This window comes from Aythya ferina, assembly GCF_964211825.1.
Source record: "Aythya ferina genome assembly, chromosome: 4".
Lineage (NCBI taxonomy): Eukaryota > Metazoa > Chordata > Aves > Anseriformes > Anatidae > Aythya > Aythya ferina.
In genome coordinates, this window is record NC_140300.1 from 66,887,711 (window position 1) to 66,907,529 (window position 19,819).

The 19,819-nt window shown below is 35.2% G+C and overlaps 1 protein-coding gene and 1 long non-coding RNA gene across 2 annotated transcripts in view; both read left to right on the forward strand.

Annotated features, from left to right (window-relative positions):
• GRID2 (glutamate ionotropic receptor delta type subunit 2) overlaps positions 1–19,819 on the forward strand; it is a 777,731-nt gene that overhangs the window by 123,058 nt on the left and 634,854 nt on the right. The gene's annotated exons all lie outside the window — the stretch shown is intronic.
• On the forward strand, positions 6,870–19,581 carry LOC311435966. The gene is made up of 3 exons (XR_014692511.1): positions 6,870–6,999; positions 18,233–18,347; positions 18,784–19,581. It is a non-coding gene; the product is annotated as an uncharacterized lncRNA (long non-coding RNA).

The window sequence follows — 19,819 nt, forward strand, 5'->3', positions numbered from 1 at the left end:
GCAAATCATAATCGCCTGCCTTAGTTTAAATTTAAAGTAGCTAACTTGAATCATTGAGTTATTCTTTTGAGGTAAGTGGGATTATGTGCTTAAAATTAATCATTCATTCATGTAATGGAATGATTTTAATTTGCAAGAACACTGAAATTTTCTGACTATATATACATATATATATAAAAAAAAACAAAACTCCACAGACAAAGTTCATATCCGTTATGTCTGTCTGTCACATAAGTATGAAGAAATTTACCAGAAGTGTGCTACTCATTAACATTTTCAAACAGACATTTCAAACAGAAAAATTTCAACAGAAGTACGGTTGTGAAGCTATACAACTAGCTATGCAAAAGAATTTTGAAGGCTTCCTCCAAACCTTCCTGCCTGTTTGGTGCTCTGCCTAGGACAGACTAAGATGCGATATCTTAGAGTGGAAGTTATATAGAGTTATATATTAATCATATATAACTATATGATTAATAGGTGTAGATAGGTATTGTAGACAGAAGTCAGTTAAATTTTGAAGTTGAATGCTTATTTGCCATAGACAACACTGCTTCTGGGCCCCTGCAAGGCTTCAGCCAGGCTGTAGCAATATAGCAATATTGGTTATTTGTCCAGAAAAAAAGGGATGTATATATACATATATATATATATATATATATATATATATATATAACCAAAACAACAACAGATTATATTTTGCAAACATTACCTACCTACAGTTATGAATTCAACAAAATTGTTATTTCCTGAACTAACCTAATTCCAAAGTAATCAGCAATAAGTGGGTTATTGTTAGCTCTAGATTTTTTTTCTCCTCTGAAAGTACCAAATGTACTGACTGAAACATAATAAGATTCAAAAACTTTTACCTTAAAATTACTATAGTTACCAAAAATAATAAAATTATATTTAATATCCCAAGTGTTCTACAAAATAGTTAGAGCCTACTTTTTCATCTTTGAATGAAAGGTGGTAGGTAGTGAAGGGAGGTAGTGAGTTTTCTTTCCCCAGCTTTGGGGAGAAGACGGAAGTAGTTTCTGTGCTCAGAGTACAGCAAGGCATGGGTCAGGGTACCGGTGGATATCTCAGCCTTATGTGAGAAGAGCTGAAAGATAATGGAAAACAAGAAGATGCTTTTGGCCAGATGCATGGATTGCAATAGAAGAAGCATGTGCAAAATGTGTCGGCATTCCAAAATATGTGTAAAGGTGTTAATATTCTCCTATGAACATCAATAAGATCTAGCATGATTATTTCTAGACTGAAGACAAAAAACAAAATGCTTCTGTTTTAATCATCATTTTATGACTGAAGTCAAAGAAATTAGACAAAATCTTTTTTTTTTTTTTTTTTTTTTTTTTTTTTGGGTGTGTTTGTGTGTGTGTGTGAAACTGTGCAATAGATTAATGCCTCCATTTCCCATGCTGGGATATGAAAATGTTGTTATTACTATGAAAAAGTTATCTTATACAAGAAACCAAGATTTCAGTGATCACTTTCTCTGTGATGCAAAGCAAAGTATAAACAACATAAATTTTATATGCATATTTTTATATGTAATTTTTAGTCTTTACGTTGATCAGAATTCATCTCTGTTGTGTTTCAATATATATTAAATATAATTATGTTACACATTTCTAGACATATTTACATATATGTTGTTTATAACTTCAGTAGGGGAAGTAACTAATTATGAGAGAAAAGACATAGACATCTGGGGAAGTATGTTTATTTGCTTATTGTTATCAGTACCCATAATTAATGTAAACCATTGCCATTTCTGTATTCTCTATTAAAAAGAAAATATTTTAGCATAAGTGATTTCGAAACAACTGAAAGAAAATATTTTTTTAAACTTTACAGATGAAACACTAAAACCATCTAGTGATAGTCCATTATGCTGGGCTGCTTTTATGATTAAGACATGTTGGAGGCTGTATAAGAATTTTTTTTTTCTAATTCTAATGAAGATATAAAATTGATAACTAAAACTTTTTAATTCACTTTTGGCTTTCTACTTTTTTGTTTTGTTTTGTTGAATTGGAAGTGAAAGTCCACTGTATAGAGCGAAAAAGTAGCTTAAAAAAATGAACAGTAACCAACCAACCAACCAAAACTTATGAAAGGTTTTACATCTATTGAAACAAACATTCAGCCAGAATTTCTAGTACTTCTGCCACTATTGCCAAGTGGTGGTGAGTGATAAATAACAGGTCTGCTTAAATGATTGAGATTCTGAAATTACTTTGGCTGCAAGATCTGCTGTATCAGCAAAAAGAAAAAAAATAAAATAATTAAAAAAAGAACATTTCCCAGACAATATTTCATTAGCTTTCTTCTTCCGTAAGTTATTCTTTGCCCGACTTAGATGCAGACGCTAAATACATGTGATATCCCTGATGCTTTGTAGGGTGGCTCAACTTATTTTAACTGTTTTCATGTGGGTTTACTAGCTTATTTTCATCATCTTTCATTCAATTGATCTGTTTATATCTTTTTGTTCACAAATATATTAAAAAGGTATTGTTAGCATAATGAGGTAAATGTTAGAGAAGTCCTTTTTTTTGTTTCCCAATCTGGACCAAGATAGACACTCACTAAGAGTTTAATCATACTTTAAAAAGCCTAAACACCCATTTCAGAAGCAAAATTACCTCAATATTATTACAAGAATTTCATTCAGGAAACAGATCATCTAGTCAGAAAAAAATGTCATAACTTGGGAAGAACAGAATGTACTTAAGATGTTGAAATCCTCATAAATAAGCTGATTCTTAGACAGAAGATAGCAGAATGAGATCTGTGATGATCATACATTAATAATAAAGAGTAAACAGATGTTCTCCAAAATGATTTTCACATGAAATGTTGGCTTTGTTTAAGGAAAGAAAACAGAGTTAGATCTTCATGTAATATGAATTGTTATAGCTCCATGGAGAACAGTAATATAGGTGCTGAAAAATTTTATATCCATAGAGGTATACTTAACATACAGCAGAATAGCAATAGAGTTTCATGGTCAAAATATAACATCATTGAATACAACCAGACTTATTTTTGCACAATAAAATTGTGAAGTATTTATGTGCATTTTTATTATTCACTGTACAATTGTCTTTTTATTAAATATTTATTTTGATATAGATAGAAAAGAGCTGGGCAGTTCATTCTGAAGTCAAGACTATTTGGTTTCTTCAAAGTAATTGTTTAGCATTTGGCACAAACTTGTTTTCACTTATTCTGCTTTTGATATTTGCCTGACCGTAATATCAAAAGCTCACATACTGTGGTCTCTGGGCAATCCTTTCCATTCTAGTAGTAAGAAACAATTTGTGAGTCCTTGGTTTAGCCCTGGTTAAGGAAAGTTCGAATTTGTTAATGGTATGTTTTGACTGAAAATGTATATTTTCCCCACTTTTAAGCTTATGCTGCTAAGATCATTTTCTCTGTATACAGAAAAAAAAAAAATAATTAAAAAGAATCACCTTGGTAAACTGTGATAAGTTTTGTGTTTGGAAGAGAGTGTAGCTTATGAACTTACAGCCTTTAAAGCATATAAATATTACAGAGGATTTTGGAAGTAGCCTTCTTAAACTCGGAGTGGGGGACAGCATAATATATGTATCGGAGGGCAGTGTGTATTCCTGTGTCTGCTCTTCTGACACACCCTTGAGTTTAGGAATGAAATGGCATTAGAGCATTATACTTTGGCTAATAGTAAATGTCTCAAGAGTAGAAGCATAACAGTAGCTTGCTGTGGCTTTATTATGAGTTACAATATACTTTTAAACAATATTTAAGTAAAGGTGCATTATATGAGATGTGTTGTCACTGAAATCAATATTCCCTGAGTTGCTGAGTTGTTACTTCCAGTGCAAGCACAGACTTGTAAGTGTAGAGTTAAATGAGAGGTATGTGTGAAAGAGAAAGGAAGGCAAAGAAACAAATCAACAAAACTAATAATAGAGGAAAAAAGAAAATACAAGATGTTTGTGGTAACAATTAAAGAAATAGTCTCTATAGTAGAGAATCTGGAGCTATTCTATATGCTTTTGGGATGAATTCTGAGGCTAAACCAGCTGTAGACAACTTCTTGCAGCTTCTTTTACCTTTCTGTTTATATGTCAAGTTGAGTAATATGTTTTATTTCCTACTAACATGCACAAACCTGTATCTTGTATCTTGTAGGTACCACGGTCACTTTTAGCTTGCTTCTTTGTCACCTGCTCTACATCTTGCCAAAAGCTCACGGAAGGAATACAGTCTAAGTGTCAGGGCAAGGCTTCTGTCTACCTGCCTACTAGCTCTTGATTGAAAGGTGGCTGTGGCCACTTGTGCTGCTTGTGCCTCATGTATCCCAATGTGTAAATAATGAGCTACTACAAAAGAAGTGCACCCTCACTGTGACACCCATAGTAGTGCTCCCACTTCCTGATGGCTGGTTGCACTCCCCATCCATAGAAGACCCATTGTAAGCATTCTCTTCCATTATATACACTTGATCACAGTGTTAAACCCCTTGGCTCCTTAACAGAGAATGTCTATGTCTACATTCCTAGCAGTGTCAGTGCTAAATAAACCATGCTGTCTTTATCTTTAAAATGTTATGAATTGCTCTGTATCACTAGTAACTGTACTGTGCATCCAAACATGTTGAGTTTTTTGAGGATACTGTAACTGGATTAGCAAAATTCAGACATGATTGTAATTTAGGTTACTAAACAGTTCATGATGTTCTTGATAACAACTTTGAGGAAAAGTTTATTATTATTATTATTATTTTTTTTTATGAAGGATAAAAACTGACTCTGCTTTGAGCAAGAGGATGGGCCAAATCACATGCCGAGATCCCCTTTAACCCTCATTATTCTAAGAAAAGTGACTACTATACATTTCCAAATTCCATGGGCAGATCTTCTGCTGTCATGAATCAGAAGACTTCCTTTAGAAACAGTAAGCTCAGGTCACTTCATACAGCCTGAATGTTTTTCTTTAATTTTTAAAGCTAGCAAATTTTAATTGTCATATTCATCCTTATTTATATGCTTTCACACAGGGTCTAAAATTTTGCTATAAGTATTATATTTGCACCTCACAATTCTTTGTAATTTTATAAAGTACTGTAGATGCTGGTCATAAAAAATCTGTTACCTAGCAAAAAGATCCAGGGGTCCTAAACCTTAATTTCCAGCTATAATCAGTTGACTACACTTTCTCAACATGAACTATCATGCAGAATGGCTGTGCACCAGGATGTATACAATTCTCACAGCACTCTCTGTAAATAATCATCTTTATTCCAAATTTGTATTATAAGTATACTGATTAAAAAAGAAAAAAAAAAAAAAAAAGACTTCATGCCACCGGCACAGCAACTTTTCCATATACTTTTCCATAGAACTCTGTCATGCACTATGACGTTCAGTACAGTGTTGCATCTCACACAACAATGGAACATGTGAAAGCTGTGGGAGAATCACAGAATTGTAGGGGTTGGAAGGGACCTCAGAAGATCATCGGGTCCACCCCCCTTGCCAAAGCAGGTTCCCTATAGCAGGCTGCCCAGGTAGGCGTCCAGGTGGGTCTTGAATATCTCCAGAGAAGGAAACTCCACAACCTCCCTGAGCAGCCTGATCCAGTGCTCCGTCACCCTCACCATAAAGAAGTTCTATAGCATGTTGGTGCGGAACTTGCTGTGATCCATTTTGTGTCCATTGCCCTTTGTCCTGTTCCCACATACCACTGAAAAGAGGTTGGCCAAATCCCTTTCTCTCCCATGAGATACCCCCAAGTAGTTCCCAGAAAAAGTTGAAGTTAGATCTCCAAAAGTCCAGGGTAGCAATCCTACTTTTTGCCTTACTTCATCCACTCCAGATCTTCAAGTCCACCGTCTCATGATCGCTGCATCCCAACCTGCCCCCAACCTTCGTGTCCCCCATGTAGGTAAGAACAAGGTCCAGAAGCACCCCCCACTTTGTCAACTCCTCCACCACCTGTGTCATAATTACACATTGTAGGAACCATTTGAACTATGTGTGCCTGACCAAGTTCTGTCAAAAGATCTCCGGATAATTAAAGTCCCCCATGAAAACCAGCATCTGGGATCATGAGGTGACTTCCAGATGCTTGTAGAAGGCCTCATCAACTGCCTCCACCTGATCTGATCACCTGTAGTAAACCCCCACAACAGTATCACCCATACCAGCCCACCCCTTAATCCTCACCCACAAGCTCTCCACTTGTTCTTCACCTCCGCCCAGGTGGAGCTGGGTAAACTCTAATTTCTCTATCGCATAAAAGGGAAACTCCTCCTCCTCGATTTCAGTCATGTAGGCTGTCCCAGTGTGTCTCTGTGTTTGCAACGAGATAATGGCCTTGTGACTGTACACAGATCTTCAGCTTGTCTTCTGTATTTCCCATGCTTTGCATATTGGTATGCAGGCACCTTAGGGTAGTAGCAGGCACAGTTACCTCTAGATGGACGCAAGAAGATTCTGGATCGGGTATCAGGAACATTACTTTCTCTGAGGAGTGGAGGATGTATGCAATAGGAAGGTAAAGACATATTCCTTACGTGTTGTTAGTGCTAGTTTTGTATTTTCTGTCTCAAAATTGTTGTTGCAGACCTAGAAAGAACCTTTGACGTTCAAGAGACACAATATGTCACAAAAACAGCCTGAGGAACGAGATGCAGAGGAGGAAGGATCTTTGTTTGTTCTTTACGTTCATTGCTGTCTTTGTCTTGTTCTACTCACCAGTAAAAGTTAAGGTTAAAAATATTGTTAAAATAGCATCAAGATGAGAGAAAACTTTTATGAGTTTAGCTGTCACCCCAAAGCAGTATCACCTTCTGCAAATTGTTATGAATTTTGGATAACCCTTGTATTGGAGTATCTTATTAGGAGTAGCTGAGTGATTCAGACAGCTTATATATTGCCTTATAACTACTTACAGTTCATCCTTAATTTTTGCCCCTTTGAGTCTGAAAATGTTACAGTAAGTATTCACTAACTCTGGGAAATGGAATAGGGATTTTCTTATCTGCTAGTAGTTTATGAAGTGCACTTTCAGCTATTACTGTTGACTTTGACCAATCCACACTAAAGTGAATGATTCCCAAACCAAATGCAGTGTAGCCATTAGTCCTACAGTAAAGTGAATACTATGGAGGGTCTTTTCTGCACCTCCACATCCCTTTGTCATGAAGATTATTTCTGGTGTTTGTTTGTTTTTTTGGAGGGTGAGGGGAGGGAGCAGGGAGGAAGCTGGTATAGACCAATTAAAATAGTGTGGAACTTGTGGTCTGCTGAAGTTGTATTTTTATAGCAAGAGAAGAAGGATAGGTGTTACATGATATGGAACTTAGTATGAGTATATGAGAGTGTTGAAAAACACAGAGCTTGCTGGGAAAGTGCCAGAAAAATTTGCCAGGTGGAGAGGGGTCAAATATTGTTAGAGGTCGATACTGTTCATACTGCATACAGGGAATATAACTCTGAGGGGAAAAAAAAAAAAAGTCTCAGAATGATCTTGTTGACTTGTAAAGACAGTTGGGAAGCCAGAAAAATTAGAAGACTGTGAACCAGCAGCTCACTTCCATGATCACAAAGTCATGATTGATAATGTAAGCTTAGTAAACGTAGACTGGAGAAAAAAAATAAAAATAATAAAAAAAGAGTTTTTCCAAGCTCTGTTGAACATATCTTAAAAACTTAAATGGGGTAAACACATGAAATGGAAAAAGATGTCCTGCTCTACACAGTGTGATGAGGTTCATAAAAAGTATTAACGTACTATATGTACATTATATGTAACAATAATGTACATAATGTACTTCTCAGGTGACATTAGAGAAGAGGGATTAGTAGGAGCTTTTCTTAACTCTATTTGCTAATATGGTCAAGTATGAAGCAGGAGGAAAAAAATAAAGAAGAGAAATTGACAAAACTATTTTCTTCCCATATAAAACATGAAGACTATTTCTGTGTTACACAATTATATAAAAAGTTAGAACTGACCCCTTTTTTCTGATTTGTCAAAAAAAGATAAGTGGCAAACAATGTCATTTGTTTCTATTATGGGAAACTTAGCCTTTAATAGCCTACTTAAAACATTCAGATATCCAGTTCTTACTTAAAAGAAAATCCTGTGTTCTGCTAACAGAAAACATTAGCTTCTGTTTTTCTTACAAACTCTCTAAAAACACCCCTGCTTTAATTAAATCTATTTCCAGTAGCTTTTTGAAAGTATCTTGTTGGATCTTTTCACTCTGAGAAAAACAAAAAAATAGTAAAAAAGAGTGAATTTTAAAGTTTTCCTCATTTTCCTCTTGCTCATTAAAGCTAAAAGTCACATGAGAATAAGTAGCATACCATTGTTTCTTTGTTTCTTTTTCTATTTTGTTCTGTACTTCGTAAAGACTAGTTAATAGTAATAGAAATTTTTCTCACTTCAATGAAATATGGTCTATAGTTTAAAAATAGCTACAGATCCTTTCCTTAAAATAAAATTCCTTGCAGTTCTAAATATCGTTTCATACCTCATATTGTCTTTTGAAGTCCTGAAAAGTTAACTTTTACATGTATTTCCACTGCTTAAATGTTATTTTAATTTGTAGATTCTTTTGAGGGGAGGGGAAGGAAGAAAGAAATTTGAAAAAACTCATTTCATAGGAGTAATAATATATATTTTTAAATATCATTTATTTTTCCTTCCTAGGGAATTAATTATGTCAGTTCCATTGAGAGCACTTGTCAGCTTAAAGCTTTTAGTTTTACAGTCAAGTAATTAACAAGAGACTTAGATAGTATCATCTATGTTAACAGATTTATGATGAATGTTACATAGTGTAAAATTACTTCGCATTACTCCTGTCTGCATCACTGCTGCAGGAGTTTATGCACTTTACAATAAGAGAAAGTAAGGATGATTTCCTCATAATAGAACAGAACTGTGTTTATAATAATGTTCAAATTGTCAATAATTGCTAAAATCACAGCAGCTGGGCTTTGTCTTCTACTTGATGGATTGCATGTGTTGGAAAGGTCTCCCTGCTATAACTTATTTGGAAGTCCTATTTGAAAGCAAGAGATCAGCTAAAAAGCTGATGCTGTGATGTAAATAGGAAATGTGATGGAAATCATGCAAAGGGGATGTACTAGATTTTTACTGACTCCCTGTAAAATGATTTCTACTTCACGGAAATAATAGATAAGGCTGCTTTGTAACAGGGCTTAGTGGTCTTGAGTGGTGATTTCTGTGAGGATGTTTTTTCTCCAGGTACAGAAGAGGGGAAGGTGTAATGTGAATACATCTGAGTCAGCTCATTTATGAGCACTGTCACACTTGGTTATGATAAGTGAATTTCATTCCCAAATGCCATTTTTTTTTTTCTTCTTCTCCTGTCTGAGAGATAAGTCCCTTGGTGAAGGCTGCAGAGGGAGGCAAGTCCTGGAGAGAGAAATAAATAATAAAGGTATCTCTGAGAATCAGTTTAGTATGTGAAACACACTTTTTATCCAGTATAAGATCTTATGTTACTCATGTGAAAGTTTAGGCAAAAACGGAAGTTAGCCATACATAAAGTACTATTTTTTGTCTACTATGGAAAAAATGCCTGACTGTTTTACCTACTTAAAGATGCTCATATCTGAGTCCAAACTGCTTCCTGAAGTGAACATACCAATGTCTAGTTCATTGATTTATTTGCTGCTGGTTGTAAACTTTTCAATAATTTTGACTCTAGTTGTACCATTATTTGTGAAGACAAATTGAGACTCAGTGGGACAGTAGCTTTTGACATTATGCTGAGGGCATGCAAAGCACTCCAGCTATCACTCCATAATCTGTTTGACTGAAATACTGTGTATTGATTGAATTCAAGCACTTCAGTAAATGGCACAACTGGTGTTTAAATTAATAGGAGTAGGGAGCCACTTTCGCTAAAGATGTATTTGGCCTCGGCATGTTGGAATGGTATAAAAGCCAAGCTTATTTGCTTTTTCCTCTGTCTTCCCTGTCTGTGCCAGAAACATTGTTCTGATGCCAGATTTGCCATTTGTGCCCCCACTATTACTGCTTTGTCTCAGCTGTGTACTTAGCATCACTACGTAGCTTACAGCTGAATTAAGTTTAAGTTCCTGTAGGAGCTTAAGTAGGAGTTTAAATCACTTAGTCATGGCTATTTTAGTTCAGGTGTGTTTTGTTTTTGTTTTGCTTTTTAAATGGACATCAGAAAGGAATTTTGCTGTTTTGGTCTACATATTCAAATTAAGTCTATGCAGTGTAATTGCTTGTCTTATTCAAGGGCAAGAGTATCTTTGTTCTTTGTTTAAATCCCTGTCACTCAAATGAGTCGTTTTGCTATTACTTTCTAATCCTGGGTCCGTGTTGCAAGTTTGTGAGTTAAAGGCTTCTGTCTGGATGTGGTCTTATGTCTTGTATAGCCAGGTAGTGCAATATTAAGAATGTGCTTTGGAGTTCAATACCTATTCAGCCTAGCTCTTCTGATTCATCAGGTAGTGATTAGTTTCCTAAAGACATGAAAAGCAAAATGTAGCCCCCTTCCAATGGTATTCTTCAACAGTGCAATATATTACTTTTTTATTGAAGGGGATCATAGAAACCAAGCAGACACTATTTACTATCAAATGCCTCTTCCTAGAACTCTTTGGTTAGCATATGACCTCTGCCTAATGATGCCTCTTGGTTAGAAAAAATATTTGCCACAAATCCAATTATCCTCTGATACAATCTGTCCTCAGAAAGCACTTTGCTCAAACCTCCTCCTCAGTCTTTGCTATATATATATATAATTTAAAAAATACAGAAACTTGCCAGCAGATTTCCAGTTGGAACTCCATGTTTTTATAAGTCCCTTTTTAAGTACTGAAAAGCCGCAATGAAGTCACCTCACTGGAGCCTTCTCTTTACTTTAGGCTGAACAGCCGCAGCTCTCTCAACCTTTCTTCATAGGAGAGGTGCTTTTTTTTTTTTATATATATATAACTCAATAAGCTGTAAATATTAAGAAGAGGTAAAAGCTAGTTTTAGTTAGAAAGTAAATTTGAATTAATTTATTTTTTGGTATTTTTATTCCCATCTGCCAGGCACTAGAACAGGCTCTATGGGGAAGTGGTCATGGCACCAAGTCAGATGGAGTTCAAGTATCTTATTTATTTTGAGTCCATGATCCTTGTGGGTTTGTTTGAACTCAGGATATTCTATGGTCTGGTCCTTTTTGCACCCTACAAGGCAAAAGTCGGTTTGGGTTCAATGAGAGTATCAATGAAAATTATTTAGTTTATTTACTGTTTTACTAGCCTTTCAAGGAAGGAGATGTATTTGCATATTAGACTGTTTATTTTCTGAAAGTAACCAGGCTACATAGCATGAATTTAACCTACTGCTTGAATTTTCTGGTGGCCAAATGTTTTTATTCTTCATATGACATTAATGATACATTTTGCTGAATTGTCTGTTCAGGCTAAGTAATGCTAGAGAAATGAGCAACTTCCTCCTCCTATTTTGGTGGTAGCATAGTCACATACATTAGACACAAAATCAGTTGTTCAGACGTATGAAAAGACAGCTTTGTTAGCAGGACAAAGGTTATATACATAATCACCCATAAAGGATTTTCTTGCTGTGTTATCTATGAACTTCTGTGTGTATCTTTGGTTGCCTGATGTAGGATCACTGAATTGCTCAGGTCAAAAGGGAGCTCAAGAGGTCTGTAGTCCAAGCTCCTGCTCGAAGCAGGGTCAACACTGAATTCAGACCGTGTTGTCCAAAGCCCAGGAAGTCTCTGAGGACAGACCTTCCACAACCTCTCCAGATAGCCTGTTCTGATACTTCATTATCCTCAAAATGAAAGCATTTTTTATCCCCTATTATCCAGTTGGAGCCACATCTGTTTCAGCTTGTGGCTGTTGTCTCTCATCCTCCCACTCTGCACCACCTTGAATAACCTGGCTAAGTTTTTCTTTCCAATAGTCGCCGTGTAAGTATTGGGGTTATGCTGTTAAGCCCACTGGAACCTTCTCTCCAAGTTCAAATAAGTCTTGTTTTTTCCAGCCCCAACCATCTTGGTCAAGGGTCCACTGCTTTAGCCAAACATCCACAAGGAGCCCTTGATCCTTCTCAGCAGAGCTCCTACCTAGAGATTTTGGCTCAGCAGTATGAGTGGAAATGGAAATCACAGGCACACAACTTTGCTTTTGCCCTTGCTGAATTTCCTGAAGTTCTTCATGCAATATTTATGTAACAAACATGTATTTTATCAATACATTTCATTTTGTTATATACCTTCTTACAACTTGTTACAACAAAAATATAGGAAGCTAGATCAAGAAAAGTTACAGAAAGTTATCCACTTCTATCTCCTTGAGGTGTAGTATTATGATATTGTATGATGATGCTGAGACATATCACATCCATCTTTAAAAAATGTCACACAGTATGCATTAAATGTGAATGCATATATATATTTACAATACCGCATATTAAGTGTTAACACTGAGGGTTAGAGAAACTATGGCTTAGCAGATAGGATATTCACGTGCAAATTATAAGACTTGGTACTTGATGTGGGCCTGTTACCTGCCTTTAATAAAGATTTGCTTGTATTATTTCATTATTTTTTTCCCCCCCCATCAAGAGTATATAATGGCTTTAAATGAGATGAAAGAATGCACCATAAATCAGGACATAAACTGAAATTTAGAAAACAAACAGAGAAAATGGCCATTACCTTCTCTTGTTTGCACTGTGGGATGCTGTTTCTTAGGCAACATTCAGAAAAGGTGTTTGTCAATTTGAATAAAAACTTCATTTCTTGTGCAACCTGTGCTTTTTGGTCATTCATACTGAGCACCATTTCTAACCAGGTTCTATAAATGATAGTTTTTTCTCAAATTTCCAGTTGACTTCAGTGGTAATCAGGAAAGCTAACTGAACTAACTGTTCTGCTTTTGGTGGTTTATTTTTCTTCACTGCCTCAAAAAAAAAAAAAAAAAAAGTGTCATATTATCCCTGTAGTGATTAATGTCCCTTCTACTACTATTTTCCCTGCAGGAAAAAATGTAACCATACTTAGTTAAAAGCAAGCCTAATGTGACTACATGCTTGGAAATCTTTGTGTTACTCTGTATGACTACTCCTATAACTAGTCCTGTTAGCTTTCCATCTCTTTCTATAAGATATAAACTTGGCACAGTGTGCTTGTGGCATCACTGATCTTCTTTGAAAAGAAGAGTCTTTGTTGAGTCACAGTTTTGTTTGTAGTGGTGGTGAAACTTATAAGAATACTCCTTCTGGAGTGGTTAGTTCATGCAGAACTTACTTGCATGTTAGTCCAGGTCTGATCCACTCAGCCAGGATTTCTTTTGATAGAGAGAAGGATAATTTACAAGGAAGATCTTGAATTGGATATGCCTGCTGTCCTTGAAAAGAAGGGGAGGGAATGTGTGAGGAAAACTGAATTGAGTTGATATTTGGTAGGCAGAAGGATTTAATTCTTCTTCATAAGCAGCCATATTGACCTGGAGGTGCTGATATTCACAGAACTACTCACTGCTAATATGTAGGACTCCCTGAAGATAACAGTGTCAGTTACGTAGAAAATTAGTGCTATTCTTTTTTGAAAGAGAAATTCCCATCTATAATGGCTGTAATATTTGGTTTTCTTGCTGTATCCTGGTTTATGATTATTTGTTACTACTTAACCTCAAGTTTTTTATAACTTTATAATGCAATTTTAAACCCATTCAGGAGGAGGGGAGGTGCTTTCAAATGATCTCATAAAGCATTATGCTTTAAATCAGTTTTGATGTCAGGAGTAAATTCAGAAGCCTTAGACAGAGCTGACAATAGCCATCACCTGTAAGCCAGCATGTCTAAATTGACTTTCTTTGATTTATAGGGCAGTCTTTTTCTGAGAGCTTTATAGTGTTGAATAAGTGAGGAGGTTGTGTTATTCACTCTACAAGCACTGTATTGACTCAGCAGTATTGCCCTATTTACTCAGAGGGCAATTTCAGTTCATTAGCCGTAGCAATCTTGTATTTGTGCTCTTCCTAGTTACATATTTTTGTACGCTTAAAAATTCAAAGGTCTATTTTTGTCAGATTGCAAAATGTGTGTAATTTATTAGAACTTCTGTACCCCACTCCTTCTCCTCTGACTCTGTGGAATTATTATTATTATTATTTAAGCATATAGTTCTTTTTGTTACTTCTTCAGGACCACAAATAGCAATATGCATTACAGCAACTGATCACAACTGAAATCAATTATATTTTATCTTATAATGGGGTGCAGGAAGGGAGAAAGGCTGTTTCTGTTCCATTCCAGCAGGTGGGAATTCAACACCTAGGGGGTGTAAAGCTAAAAACACTAATGCTTAGTACACAGTTTTTTTCTGTGTTCCAGGAATTATCCCAATTTTGGGATGCATAAGTGATTGTTTACTTTTTTACTTGTGCTTTGAACCAATTTCCAGTTTGTAGAAGAATTGGCTGCTTTCTGAGACAAAACAGTTAAACCATGTCACCGTTAACAGTAGAAAAGGCTTACAGCAGCCAAATGACTGAAAACCACATCTGCCTTTTGAAGTCGAAGAAAGTACTTCATTTCAAAGTTACAAGCTGATGCACTGTCTTCTGTTATCACTCGTATTTATGGTGATCAATAACATCTCTTTCCATCTGGAGAGAAGCAGTATTTCCCTAATGCAACATCATCTTAGTTTCCTGAACATCAGGATGGTATTTGGTACTTTAGGTGCATGAGGAAGTATAGGAAAGTGAACAAGGTACCCTAAGAAAAGGAGTGTGCAAAAATCTGCTGCAAAGTTTGTAGGTTGTTAGTTCTGTAGACTTTGATTTTTAAAATTACTTTTCAAAGGCCTAGTCCAAAAATGTGAAAATACAAGGTTGTAAAGTATGGCATCTGAAGTCTATGGATTTTTTTTTCCTTAATTTCAAAGAACCATATGGATTCACACAATGGATAGTTAATTACCTGCAAAGGTCTTTCCAGTACAGTCTCCCTTCTCTGATCAGGGTCAGCTAGAGCAGGTTCCTCAGGGCCATGCCTAGTTGGGTTTTCAATATGTGCAAGGGTGGAGACTCCACAACCTCTGTGCAGCCACTGTTCAATGACCCTCACAAGACGTATTAAGACATATATCCATATATCTATATAAGATATTAAGACACAAGACATAAGCAAAAGGGCTTCCTGATCGTTGGAGAGTCCCTCTAGTGTTTTCTTATGTTTAAATGTTTCCTATCTTAACTTGCATATATTTCCTCCTGTCCTTCTTCTGGATACCTTTGAGATGAGTTCGAATCTGTTCCTTTAATTGCTTAACATCATGCATGTTAATTAGACTCCCTCAAGGCCTTTCATGGGACTGTGTCATCTCCTGTGCTGGGTCCTTACATGTAAGGGTTCTTACATGTTTCATGTGCTATTTTTGTACACTGTACTTGTACATCCATGTATTTCTGAATCAGGCAGAGAGCAGCAATGCAGTTAAGAGGCCCAAATCCATGCAGGAACTGGGGGTACTCAACCCTGCAGGATGTACTTGAAAATTAGCATGATTGGGTCCTAGAAAAGGACTGGTATACCAAACGAAAATGCTTCAGTATCCTACTACTGGAAATTACCTGTTTTTATTTTTAAACTTAGCTGCAGATACTTTGAGATAATCTCTATTTATGCCTAAGGTATCCTTGTGGTTCTTCTTCTAGCAATAGAGAGGTTAAGGGCAAGCTGATTGTTTTTTTTAACCAGACTTTAACAGAGAAGTGATAATAGCAAGTATATTTAAGTTATCACAATTAAAAATAATAAAAATAATAAGAGCTTGGCTTGTTTCAGTAAATGTGCATATAGCTGCTCAAGTTGTCCTTTTTAATTAACTTCCCCAAATGTGAAAGCACTTTTTTTTTTTTTTTTTTAACTAGAAGATCAGCTCTAGGTTAATTGATTTTTTTTTTTTTTTTAATCATCAAAACAGATGCCAATCAAATATGTATGTGCAGGTCACAAAGCATTGTCGTTGTATTTGATATCTACTTCTACTGTTGTCATGGTTCTAAACTGGCTATTGTTATTACAAATAATGAGCCTGGGAAAAGCTAACATAAAGGTTTACCCAATTTGCTACTATTTTGTACTAATATAAAAAGCTCTAATTTTATTTGCATACATTTTGATTTATAGATCTACTTGCCATTCACTACACAAAATAGCAGATTTCATTGTTTGACATTAATTGTGAATTGAAAGAGCTTCTGAAGGAAAACTGTGGGAAACCAAAGTACTCTAGAACAAGAAAATCAATTAACATTGAAATGAAGAAATAATTGTAGAACTTCCTGTCATACAAGTTAAAATATTTTTTCACTGTTCTTTATTTTACCATGGAAATACCTCTATTTTATTGAGTATATGTAATGTATGCTCCTTCCCTCATGGAAAAATGTATTATTAAAGTATAAGAAGGAAAATAATTTCTTTTTGAACTACTGAAATTTGGTTATAACACTGGAGGAAATTTTCTTCTGTGTCACCCCCCCCCCCCCCCCCCAGTTTTATTTAATTGAATTATTTTTTCTAAAATATTAATGGTTGATTTTAAAATACTTCATCGCATAACCCCTGTTCCAATGCTATGTTTAACTTCCATAAATGTTTCTAAGTATTATATACAAAATGGCTATAAATTTGAATACTAACAATAAGCCCTTAATATATTAAAATGAAAATTTTGTAGGGAGTACATACAATATGAGGGGGAAAACTTTCAAACACTAGTAAGAGTTGAGTGCAGCTTCTACTGTGCAAAATCCAGTTTTCCTCACTATTATATCTTTGAAAGGATAATTAACTTAAATGACTTCTACATTTTGTCCTTTTCTCAAACAATCTATTTTTCAAATTATTGTTCAGCTATTGATCAAATTAACATTATGATTTGGATATACTTAATATAAAACAAAGAGTAGCTTTTACTACTGTGTAGTAAGTTCTGCAGTCAAGTTGGATTTTGCTGTGTGTTACTTAAGCAGTTGACATCATGACATACTCCCTGCTGTCTCATGATCACAGAAGTTGTGCAATTGTGCCCACTCTTCCTGTCTGTAGAGCCTGCTTTAGTTTCCATGTGGAAAGCTAAGCTGATGCTATTTATATGCAGTCTGATGCTTTTTATATTCAAGCTATGTTTCATTTAGAAGTTTGCTTATGTTTTATTTCTGGAATCCTGTGAGTAACATTCAGTGTCCAAGTCCTGTAAAGAAAGATTGTGGATGAGGAAATGGGCAAGACTATGATCTGTGTTCTTCATTAGCTCTGAAGTCTGCCTTCTGCTAAATAAAACTGTCTTACTGAGTTAGTTTTATTTCCACTTGAGAACTGCTTCAAGTATTTAACTGATGTTTTCTATGGAGTTCAGTTGTACAAAATGTGTGCTTTTAGGACAGCATGCTTATATTGAAATATAGTGTTTGTAACTTCCAAAAGCTGATACTTATTTGGTAATTAGACAATCAAAATAAATACTGTGAAAATGAAATTTGGGTAAATCTATACACATGCTATGCTGTTTTACATTCTTCAGTTCCTCTGTAGCTGGTAAAGGGGGAAGAAAGGAAAATATAATCTGATTCACATGGCATTAACTGAAATTCAAGCATATGGTGTCAAAAAGGTAACATCTTGCCTGAAAGTTCAGGTTTACTTCCGAATGTAAATGAAAATACTGGTATGAAAAGTGGCTATAAGGCTAGAAGCTATAAACAATGTCATCATATATAGTGTTTCCAAAGAAATGGCACGGATATAAGGTTGCTTCTAACATATTTTGCAAGACTATACTCTGGAGCTGGATGATACATTTAAATTGTTTTGGTAAATTATGTTTCCATTAACATGGTAGTGATAATACTAGTGACTTTGTATAGCCCATGGATTTAAGACTCTTGAGCCTGTACATAAGAAAGATACCGTAGATTTAAATAAGTTAAATAAACAAAAGACACAGGTGCAAAATGTGGGCAATCATAAATTGACCAATTATTAGAATTGTGAGCTTATACAGATATGACCATGACTTCTGCATTTAGATGGAAGTGTATTTTAATATTTGTCAATATTGCCTAATCTTATCTTTCTTGTCTACATTACTATGCTTTTGATTCTGCTGCATTTTCTGCAGGAAATTCTTCAAAGAACTTGCATAGGTCATGAGAGACTGAAAGAGATGAATTGGACAGATGGGGAATGAAAAGTTGAGGTGACAAAGCAATGAACATATATCAACACATTCTCATGTAGGTGCCTTATTTAGAAAGCAAATAAAGCTATAAAATAATTGAAGATGAATCATTTTGATCATATAGACTACTTGTCAAATGGTCTTCGAGCTATTTCAGTATATACTTTTTTCTGTAAGTTAGTAAAGAAAGCATTAGGTGATGTTTTAAATCCTGTCTGTCAAAATACGAAGATGATCTTTAATAGTTGTTAGTTAGAATCTTTTCTATATTTGCTTAAACATCTCATTTGAATAACGTGAATGGTAGAGAATGTGAAGCATCAGTTATGCCTAAACTATTACAACATACCTGTCTGAAGTTCTGGGTACTCAGTTGTACCAGATTGTTTGAGTTTTCTCAGTAGGCAGCAATAAAATCTACAACTTCTTAAGCATAACTTATATGGTCTTCCCAACAGCCTAACAAATAATGTCTGTTATGTATCATTTAGGAAGGGATGCTCCTACATCTTAATATGTGAAAATTTCAAGATTAGAGCCTGCACAAGTTGTCAGAAAACCCCACAATGAAGAGTTAAGTTACTGCTCATCTGCAATGAAGTTGTCTTCATAAAAAAAGGAAGCTACAGATGGCAAAGTATGGTAACTGTGAAATAAGTTTCCTCAGGGGCACTTGGAAAACTTATAGTTTTCATTTTTATCAGGAAAAGTGACGACTAGTGTCAACAAAATGCAAGTTGGTATTTTGTGCCTTTCTTTATAATTTCCTGGGTTTCATGGTGTGTTTTTGTTGTTGTTAGCTTGTCCTATAACATCAGATACCTTCCCCAATAAGATAATTATAATTTGGCAACTAATGATATCTTAAAAGAAAATACTTTTCAAATGGTTTACTGAAAGTTTTCAAAAAAAAAAAAAAAAAAAAGAAAAAAAAAAATAAAGAAGATCCTGAGAGAGAGAAAAAGGAGAAAACAATTTTGTGTTCCAAAGTGCTACATTGTCTATTAGATCAGAAGGCAGAATTTTGTCACTTACTCATTCTGGAATTTAAATATCTTATTTCCCAACAGTTCCTCATACTAGTTTGTACTTTACCTGGAAAGCATTAATGGTAGTCCAAACCATATATATTGTTTCCTAGCATAGTAGCTAGTCAGCTGGATTTTGTATAGGCATAGGGTGTTCATGTTGATTTTCAAGGATTATTCAAGACCATATATTAATCACACTGTCTCTGTATATAATGCTATGGGGCTATTAAACTGGATTATTATCAGTTTAATGTAAAACAGGTCTCTGATTTACCCGGTCTGGAGTAGTAGGTCTGTTTTCCTGGTGCTGTGGTTGGCACGGTTGAGGTATGGACAGGCAGCTATAGAAACTCATTGGATTTCTATAGGGTGTCTGGTTGGAGATACCAATAGGTCTTTGTGTGCATCTCCCTCCATATAGTTTTAGAATACTTTGTTAACTTTGTTATTTATGTCACTTCTGTAACTTTAACAAGTCTCTTCATTCTGAGCCCTT